This window comes from Ochotona curzoniae, unplaced genomic scaffold, assembly GCF_017591425.1.
Source record: "Ochotona curzoniae isolate NIBS_2020 unplaced genomic scaffold, NIBS_Ocur_1.0 contig_3520, whole genome shotgun sequence".
Classification (NCBI taxonomy): domain Eukaryota; kingdom Metazoa; phylum Chordata; class Mammalia; order Lagomorpha; family Ochotonidae; genus Ochotona; species Ochotona curzoniae.
In genome coordinates, this window is record NW_024465894.1 from 18,685,252 (window position 1) to 18,695,479 (window position 10,228).

The following is a 10,228-nucleotide window of genomic DNA, read 5'->3' on the forward strand; positions in this document are numbered from 1 at the left end:
AGCAAGGCTTTCTCAGGGTAGGAATGGGCCCAGGACAACTGGCCCAGGGTGTAAATAGAGCATTGATCATTTTATTGGAAGGGCTCAATGGCAGTGGCAGCTGAGCTGCCTGCATCCTCACTTCTCACTCTTTGAAGCACCCTGTCCCCTTCCTGCCTCAGTCCTCCCACCATCAACTGATTGCCTATCACACTGGCCCAGCCTTCCCCCTCATGGTCTCCAGGGCAAGAGCCAGACCTGCCTTTGAAGTTGTTTCCCAAGTCTCCCAGTGAATCTCATTGGTTAGAAATGACTCATTTCCCTACTCTTACAGCAATTGCAGGTTCTTACAAAAAGAAATTGATCTATTTATTTGATTGAAAATCTTCATGGCAAAAAGATCTCTCTCTCTTTTTCTTTCTTTCTTTTTTTTTTTCGCTCATATACTCCTAAAATGCACTCTACTGCCAGGGCTGGGTTTGGCCAAAGCCAGGAGCCAGGAACTCTGCCTGGGTCTCTCATGTGGTGGCAGGGATTGCCCCTGTTGCTTGGACCACCATCTGCTGTCTTTCCAGGTGTGTTAACAGGAAACAGGATCAGAAGTGGTGCAGCTGGAGCTTGAACTAGTGGTCTGATGTGGGATGCTGGTGTTGCAAGTAGAAAAAAAAAAGGCAGGCCAGAACTCAAGATTTCTTACCTTGTTCAGTGAGATCATCTGAGAGCAGCATCGGCAAAAATGAGTCATACCATGTGCTGTGTTCCAAACATGTACAATGCTTAGCATGGAACCTGAAGGTGTGCACGCTCTTCAACTTACTGTAATGAGTGTCACTACAGGAGCCAAGCTGTGCACACAAATAGTCTTTGGCAAATATTCCTATAAGGCTATTTGAAAGCCAAAAGAAATCCTTGCCGGAATGTTCGAGATAGATTCTAAACTTCTGGAGCTAAGTGATGAAGGCTTTTTCTAGCTGGTACACCTGCATCTAAAAGTGGCAATCTTGTCTAGAGTTTGACTAGCTCAGTGAGTCATCTGTTTCTCAACTCCCTGTCAAAGAACTTTGAAGGGTTGAAATTTTACCCTGCTTTCAACTGATCAGTGACCCAGACAAGTCCCATCCAGACGCGTCTGAGGTATGCCTTATCAGGCCCCATTGTCTCTTTCTCCCTTAGCTGGTGGTTCCTTGGTCTTTCCTGGGCAATGGGGGGTGGGGTGTGGGTGGTCCTGTGTCAACTCTTTACTGTAGAGCAACTTCTTGAGTTAACAGAGGAGTATGGGGGCTGCACAGGTTCTGCGGGGCCCCTCAGACTTTCAGGGTTACTGCTGAAACAAACATCCTAACACCAGACTTTTCTTTAGAGACAGGAATGTCTGACAAAGCTACAACTGGTCTACCCACAGTGGTCTTTTTCAGAAAACCAGGAAGACCACATGTGACCAACCAGCCAGCCATCCCAGAGAGGCCATACGTGACCATCCAGAGGCCACTGCCCCCCAACACAAGCTGCTCACACAAGCTGAACCTCACTTTCATGTGGGGGGATTCACTGCCCCCTAACCCCTTAGGAAACCCAGGAGTTGAGCCACAGCTGCCTGCCACCCTTGCTGTGTGCATTGGAAAATAAATTCTTGCTTTCTTTCACCAGCCTGAGGTCTGTCATTGAACTACTATATGCCGGGGGAGTGGATCCTGCTTGCAGGGTTCTCTAACAACAAAAGGCTCACGGATCAGAGAGCACAGGCTGGGTTACCCCTGACCGGGCAGGCAGCAAGAGGAGTAATTTCCCATGCTCTCCACAGCTTGCAAAGGAGGCCAGGAGGCCATGGGTCCAGCAAGATGCTGCATGCTAGGTGGGTTTGTGCCTGAGGTGAGCAGCTCTGAGTTCAAGATAGCTGAGTCCTACTGGACTGATGGCTCAAAGTCTTTGGGCTCCTATACCTATGTGGGAGACCAAGAAGAAGCTCCTGGTTTTGGATCATCTTAGCTCCTGTCATTGCAAGCATTTGGGGAAGTGAACCAAAGGATGAAAGATCTTTCTGTCTCTCCTTCTGTCTATAACTCTAACTTTCACATAAAAACAAAATTATTTATTACATAATAGGTGCCACCATCCCTAGTAGAAATAATCTAAAATTTTTTTTTAAAAAATCTATTCATTTTTATTGGATAAGCAGATTTACAGGGAGAAGGAGAGAGAAAAACTTTCCATCTACTGGTTGACTCCCCAAGTGACTGCAATGGTTGGAGCTAAGCTGAACCAAAGCCAGGAGCAAGGAGCTTCTTTCAGGAGCTTCTTTCCCACATGGGTTCAGGGTCCCAAGGCTTTGGGCTATTCTTGACTGCTTTCCCAGGCCATAGGTGGGGAGTTTGAAAGGAAGTGGAGCACCATGAACCTGTGCCCATATGGGATTCTGGCATGTATAAGGCAAAGACTTTGGTCATTAGGCTATTGTGCCGGGCCCAAGCAATTTTTTTCAAAAAAGATTTATCTATTTCAAAGGCAGCATGACCAAGTGAGGGATACACACACACACACACACACACACACACACCAGTCATTGGCTGGTTTCATCTTTAAATGGACACAATAGCTAGATCTGAGCCTAGCTATACCTGGGAGTTAGAAACTGTCCTGGTTTCCCACCTGGGCCCACGGCCCACAGTCACAAAGGGCAGCAGATGGTGCCTGCTTGTGTGGGGAGGGACACAACTTTTTTAGACCACCAATGGGAGCACTTGCCCCCCTTTACACCCTGTGCTTTTGCAGATTCTGGGCCCATGCCAGTTCTACTCTGTGTGTAGGGCCATCCCCTTTCCTGTCGGGTGGTGCTTTCCTTTGTTCCTGGGTGTGCTCCTCTCCTGTCCTGCCTGGGCGAGGTGGCCCCCTTTGGGGAGGCACCCAGATTCTTTTCCTCTCCCATTTCCTGCCTGGCTAAGCATCTCAGGTCTCTGCGGCAATAGGGAGATGCTATCTTCTCTGGTCATTTTAGCATTGTCACCACTTACGGACAGGGAACAATACTTGGCAGATAGGAGAAATGCCATGAGATAATAGTTATTATTGTAAAGATCTTCCCCTGCAAGCACAGTTTCTAAAATAACAGGCTCAGATCATAGGAGCCCCATTACAGTGAGCCAGGGGTTGCTTACGCAGTCCTGAAGTGGCTGGTGTGTGTGTGTGTGTGTGTGTGTGTGTGTGTGAGAGAGAGAGAGAGAGAGAGAGAGAGAGAGAGAGAGAGAGATCAGGACCTCAGCCATGGGGCCAGGGGTGGTGAACATGCTGGGTTTTCCTTGCAAACAATGCCTGGGGAGTCAGGAGGTAACCTACTCTGGGTTAGCTCATCTTAAAGGGCCACAGTGGAGGCCCCAGCCACCCTAGACTTCTTAGCAGTGTCTTTCCTTTTCCATGTTTTGGCTGACAAGGGCTGCTGCTGCTGCAGATGACCACGGGAGCTTCAGGAGCCTGCTAAATGGGGATGGCTTGGAAGGGCAGACCTCACAGCCAGCACAGCAGAGGGTTGCAGCCATCAGCGATCTGTAGACAGCCGAGCCCCATTCTCAAGAATGTCCCATTCTGGCCAGACCATCATCTAAGCAGACCTTACGACTGGTTTCATTCTAACAGTGTTTCTCAACTCTGCAGCCAGAGATCGCCCTGGGCCCAAGACTGCAGACTTTGGGAAATGGATCTTGCTCTCTCATCAGTCCTTGGCTCTGGTGAATGGGCTGTTTGGTGGTGAAAAACAAGTGCCTGGCTTCTGTAGGGTAACTAAGAGTTCCAACACCTGGCATCTTTTTTCCATGAAAGATTTGGTATTTAGTGTGTGGTATTGTATTGTGGTGTGGTGTGTGGTATTTAGGGGCTGGTGCTGTGGCGTGGTGGGTAAAGTTGCAGCTTATTACATTGGCATCCTATATGGCAGCCAGTTCACGTCCTGGTGGCTCTACTTCCGATCCAGCTCTCTGATAGTGACCTAGAAAAGCAGCAGAAGATAGCCCAGGTCCTTGAACCTCTGCACCCATGTGGGAGACCCAGAAAAAGCTGCTGCCTCCTGACTCCTGCCTTGGGTCTGACCTGTTCTGGGTAGTAAACCAGCAGATGAGAAATCTCGCTCTCTCTCCATGTCTCTCCTTCTTGTTTGGTAAATGTTTCAAACAAGTGAATACCATTTTTAATGATTAGAGAGGCATGCAAATCCAGGCTTGGAGAAAAACCGCTTTGTTCAAGGAATACCTGATGAATTTAGTGATTGCCTAAATGCCTCACCACCTATGAGCTTTTTTTAGATCTCTCAGTTCTTTTTGCAGAGTTGGGGTTCAGGGGGTACTGTGGAGCAGTTGAGGCCCCAGTGGCCTTCTGGGGAAAGGTGTACTGTGAACTGGGTAGCAAGTCATAATTGCAGAAGCTGAAGGGTAGAGCTCAGCCTCCTTGGAGCAAGCATTCCCATGAAGGCAGAGAGGAGGAGTTCCCTTACAAGGTATGATGAAGAGTATGAAGCCTACAGGACAGAGCCAAGAGCTCCTTCAAAACCGTGCTTCAAACGCAGCATCCGTGAGAAACATGTTGAGGATGATGCTGGTGGTGGGGATTTGAGGTGGCCCATTCCTCTCTTTTCCTCCCCTTTTCCTCCCCTCTCCTCTCCTTCTTCCTTCCTGTTTTCCATTATGCATAGTTACAGAGAGAGAGAAAAAAAAACCTAAGAAGGAGAGATCTTGCAAAAATGGTCTTGTCAAAAATGGTCTCAACAGCCAGGGCTGGACCAGGATTCTGGAACTCTGTTCTGGTCTCACACAGCCTTCTGATTCTGGACGGAAGCTGGTGCTTGGGAGAACTTGTGAATGGTATGAACTACCCACAGGTCTTTTAGGATTCCACTCAAGTATGGCATTGTGGAGGCTCTGACTCTGATGAGTCGGTTTCCTCTCTAATGGCTGAGAGAACAAGAAGCCAATGGGCAGAGTGACCACAGCTCCTGGGAAACGAGAACAGAAAAGCTGAATCCACAGTGTGTCCACCCTGTGGGCAAGCCCTGGCTGGGCAGAGCCGTGAGCAGGTGAAGCAAGCATCAGGCTTTCCAGCTGGGCATTTGGAATTCACATTTGTTATTCCCTAAGTAAGAGGATTTTTAACTGTTTAAAAATAAAGATTTGTTTTTATTTCTTTGAAAATTGGAGTTATAGAAAGACAGGGAGAGATGTTCTATCTGTTGGTTCACTTTCCAAATGGCTACAATGGCCTAGGCTGGGCCAGGTCAAAGCCGGGAGCTTGTTCCAGGTCTCCCACTTGGGTACAGGAGCCCAAGTAGTATGGCCATGCTGCTTTTCCAGGCAGGTTATCAGGAAGCTAGATTGGAAGTAGACAGTTGGGACTTGAACCAGCACTAATATAGAAAGCTAGTGTCACATACAGAAGTTTAACGTGCTATACCATGACGCTAGTCCTGGGCATTTTCATCTTAAATCCAAATGATGTTTCCCTGGTGAAACCAATCAACACACACACACACACACACACACACACACACACACACACACCACTCTTTTTAGAGTCTATTTAGAGTCTAATTAATTGACTTCATTTTATTCACAATGCCAGAATACAATACACAGAATATTCAGTATTTGTCAAGAACCTAGAAAGCAATGACAAAATGCAACCTGGAGGTGACCTAGATGTTGAACTCTGTAGACAAGGGTTTAAATAAAGCCAGGTGAGGTAAAGGAAAATATGTTCAACATAAATGAAAAGACACATTCTCAATAGGCAAAGATAAACTGTCAAAAGTGGAGACTTTAATCTTTTTTAAACATTTTACTGAAGTGCTATGTATAAACAAAGAACTGCACAGAAGTGTATAGATAAATGAATAAGTATACACGTCGTTACAGCTGTGACTGTTGCCTAAATTAGGAACAAAGCATTACCAGCACCCCAAGGATCTATTATCGCTCCATTCCTTTCTTTATCTTTTTTTTTTTTTTTTTTAAAGATTTGCTTTGGGCCCGGCGCGGTGGCGCAGTGGTGCAGTGGCGCAGTGGTTAAGGTCCTCGCCTTGCACGCCCGGGATCCCATATGGGCGCCGGTTCTAATCCCGGCGGCCCCTCTTCCCATCCAGCTCCCTGCTTGTGGCCTGGGAAAGCAGTCGAGGACGGCCCAAAGCTTTGGGACCCTGCACCCGCATGGGAGACCTGAAAGAGGCTCCTGGCTTCAGATAGGCATAGCATCGACCGTTGCACTCGCTTGTGGAGTGAATCATCAGACGGAAGATCTTCCTCTCTGTCTCTCCTCTCTGTATATCCGCCTTTCCAATAAAAATAAAAAAAATAAATCTTAAAAAAAAAGATTTGCTTTTATTTGCTTTTGGAGATTTGCCGAGAGAAGGAGAGATCTTTCTTTTGCTAGTTTACTCCAAATGGTCACCACATCCAGAGTTGAGCCTATCTGGAGCCAGGAGCTTCCTCTGGGTCTCCCACATGGGTGCAGGGTCTCAAGGCTTTGGGACATCTTCCACTGCTTTCCTAGGCCATAAGCAGGGAGCTGAATCAAAAATGGAGCAGCCAGGACATGAACTGGTGCCCATAGGGGATGCTGGTGCTTGCAACTGGAAGATTATCCTGTTGAGCCACTCTGCCAGCCCACTTCCTTTTCTTTTATTTAGTGTATCAGAAATGAAAATTTTAGAACCAAAAATATACAGTGTTTGAAGTAATGTGCTATATGTAATAACAAATAGGTTAGCATGAAAGTGCTATGAAATGAAAGCCTAGGTTTTTTTTTTTTTTAAAGATTTACTTTCATTTTTATTGGGAAGTCAGATATACAGAGAGGAGGAGAGAGAGAAAGATCTTCTGTCTGTTGATTCACTCCCCAAGTGGCCATAATGGCCAGAGCTGCGCCCATCTGAAGTCAGAAGCCTGGAGCCTCCTCCAGTAATCCCAGGCGGGTGCAGGATCCCAAGGCTTTGGGCTGTCCTCGACTGTCTCCCAGGCCACAAGCAGGGAGCTGGACTGGAAGCATGGCTGCAGGGATTAGAACCGGCGCTTATATGGGATCCCGGGGTGTACAAGGTGAGGACTTCAGCCACTACGATACCATGTCGGGCCCATGGAAGTCTAGTTTTATCAGAATTGAACTATCTGTACTTTGAGACAGAAGGGTAACCTCTGAGCTGCCAGTGACTGTGAAGGAGAGAGCCTTCTTTGTGGGACCAGACTCTGTAACCTGCCCAACATGGGAAAAATGCCACATCCCACAGCCTGCAGGTTCTTGAACCCACATTATGTGCTAATCCCAGTGCTCACATTTCACCTGCCAACTCCTATTGATTCGACAAGCATTGGTATAAATATTCTCTGGTTCAGCAGCATCTCCAACGTTCTTTTTCAAAAAAGAGTTATTGATTTATTAATTTGACAAAATTACAGAGAGAAAGGGAGACCTAGAGAGAGTTGTTCCATTCGCCGAATCATTCTCCAAGTGGCTGTAACTACTGTAGCTAAGCTGGTCTGAAGCCAGGAGTCAGAGGTTTCATCCATGTCTTCCACCTGGGTTCAGGGGTCAAGGCACTACCATCCTTTGCTGCTCTTCCCAGGCCATTAGCAGGGAGCTGAATCATAAGTGGAGCAGCCAGGACGTGAGCCAACACCCATGTGGAGAGCCAGGGTCACAGATGGCAGTTTAACCAGCTGTGCCACAGTGCCAGCCCCATTTGCAACTTTGAACAGAGTGATACAGGCATACATACCTAGTTCAGGTTTTGTCTAGTCACTGTTTTCATGTTGGGGCTGGAAATTTCAATAGTTAGATGCTGCACCATTTACAAACAGCTCTGTTGAATGTCAGTGGGGGTGGCCTGGTCATCAACTGTGCTGTGCCGTGATAGGCGACTCAGCTTTCTTGCACATGCATTGACTCAGGCTTAGGGAGAACAGGGACCATGGGACTTCTTTTTTTTTTATTAAAGATTTATTTTTATTATTTTTTTAATTGGAAAGGCAGATATACAGAGAGGAAGATCTTCCGTCCGATGATTCACTCCCCAAGTGAACGCAATGGCCGGTGTTATGCCGATCCGAAGCCAGGAGCCTCTTCTGGGTCTCCCACGCGGGTGCAGGGTCCCAGAGCCTTGGGCCATCCTCGACTGCTTTCCCAGGCCACAGGCAGGGAGCTGGAAGGAAAGCGGGGCTGCCGGGATTAGAACCGGCGCCCATATGGTATCCCGGGCGTGCAAGGTGAGGACCTTTAACCACTGCGCCACCGCGCCGGGCCGGACCATGGGACTTTTGCCAGTGCCCTGGGAGTGGAGTGGGGGGCATGAGAAAAAGCAAATGAACGTGCACGTTCTGAATACAGTGGAGAAATTCTGTGAGCATAGGTTATTGCCGGCCTGTAAACTCTATGCACAAAAGGGTGAACCCATTTTCTTCCCCTAGAAGTGACCTTCACTTACTTTCCCTGCTTTTAAAGTCTTGATTTGCCCCTGGTCACCACCTCTGTATGCCTCCCAGGTAAAGTCAATGAATGGTGCTTCAACATTTGACTGTTAATCTTCTGGGTGCACGTATTTCTGGCGTGAAACATAGAAAATACAGATAGGAAAAAAGAAATAAACACAGGAAATCCACCACCCAGATGGATAATTGGGTACATATCCGTTGCGTCTGTACACACATAGACATCTGTTTATTCTTTTGCCTATTTATTTAGAGGAGTTTAGATTTATGGAAGAAGGAGCAGGAAATACAGCTTTCCCAAGAAATCCCTCCCCATGCTTTCCACAGCCTCCAACTCTTCTCTGCCATCTTGTGTGGCTGGAGGGCATTCACTTTGAACTATCAGCCTGCGCTGGCACCAACTGTCACCTGAGGCCATTGTTTACATTATGGGTCACATGATCTGGAGAAAAGCGCAGTGACCTGTGTGTACCTGATGTGTGTAGGTGCAGTGACCTGTGTGTTGTCAACACTAAAGCAGAGCTTCGCATTCTCCCTGACATGGAGCGTGAACATGCACAGAAAAGGACTGGGAAAAAACAGTTTAAAGATGGAAGTAATGGGGAGGACGTGGGTTTTTAGAGGTTTGCAGAGACCTTGAGGATGGTCTTCAAGTTGGAGAAGAGATTGAATTTAACATGTGTGGGTGTTCAAGAGCAGCAGGAGCTGGTGTCTGTGCAGGTTAAGGAGCGAGTCCATTATGTCCCCTTCCTGGGGCAGCAGGTAGCACCCAGCACCATGGGGCTGCCTGCCTCTCTGTCGATAAGGAGTTGCACCTTGCACCTTATCTGTCCATGTGAATGCAAGCAGCATAGTCAGTGTCCCTTCAGTCTCTGTTGCCGCTGACCTTTCCCCTGGACTTGGGGAAGAGCAGTCACACATTCATTTCTTAATATGTTTATCTTGTGGTGATGAAATGGCAGTGTTAGAGAGAACTGTGTTTATGCGATGTGAGCGTAACAGGCAGACAGCTGGCTGGGGTGGAGATGTTAGTCAGCCTCAATTAGTCTTGGCGCATCACTGCCGTGGGCTGAGAGACCTCGAGGTTTCCAATGTAAGCTCCAGTGTTTTTTGCTGTGGGCGTGCATGGGGAAGAAGTGTGCAAGGTGCAGGTGTGTGGTAGGCCAGCCTACAGAGAGGCTCATGTGCAAAGACGTTGCAGCTGTTGCTGGCGTGAGTGCCTGTGAAGCAGAGCCTGGAAGAAGAGCTTGTTTCAAGGACAGCAAGTGAGGGGCCTGTGTGTCTGCTTCCTGACCCAGCAGCTCACCAGAGTCTTCAATGAGTTGAGTGTTGGCCAACCCTTGTCCTGCCATCCTGTGGCAGTGTTGGTCTTGAAAGATCCTCTCACTCCAGCAAACACAGGTCAGAGTCCCACATCTTCTAGGGCCTGGGTCAGGCAGCAACACAAGTAGAACAGCTCCAGGGAGCAGAATAATAGGTAGGGGTGGGGATCACAGCCAACTGGGCAGCTGGTCCCCACACTGGACAGAGGGGTTGCTTTCCAGCCTCATCTGATTGTTGGCCTGTAGCACTGTGGGTCCTGGTTTTCTTTTTTCTTTCTTTCTTTCTTTCTTTTTAGTTTCTTATTTTACCTGCATTCACTTTGATGAAAAATGCTTTGGAAATTACTTTTAGAAAGAAGCTTGTAAATATATTCTGGAGTAAAGTCACTCCACATGATACATTGTGGACATCTTCCATCATGTGCCTAGGAGAAGGCAAGTTTGGAGCAGCTGGCAGGGCACATAGCCCCC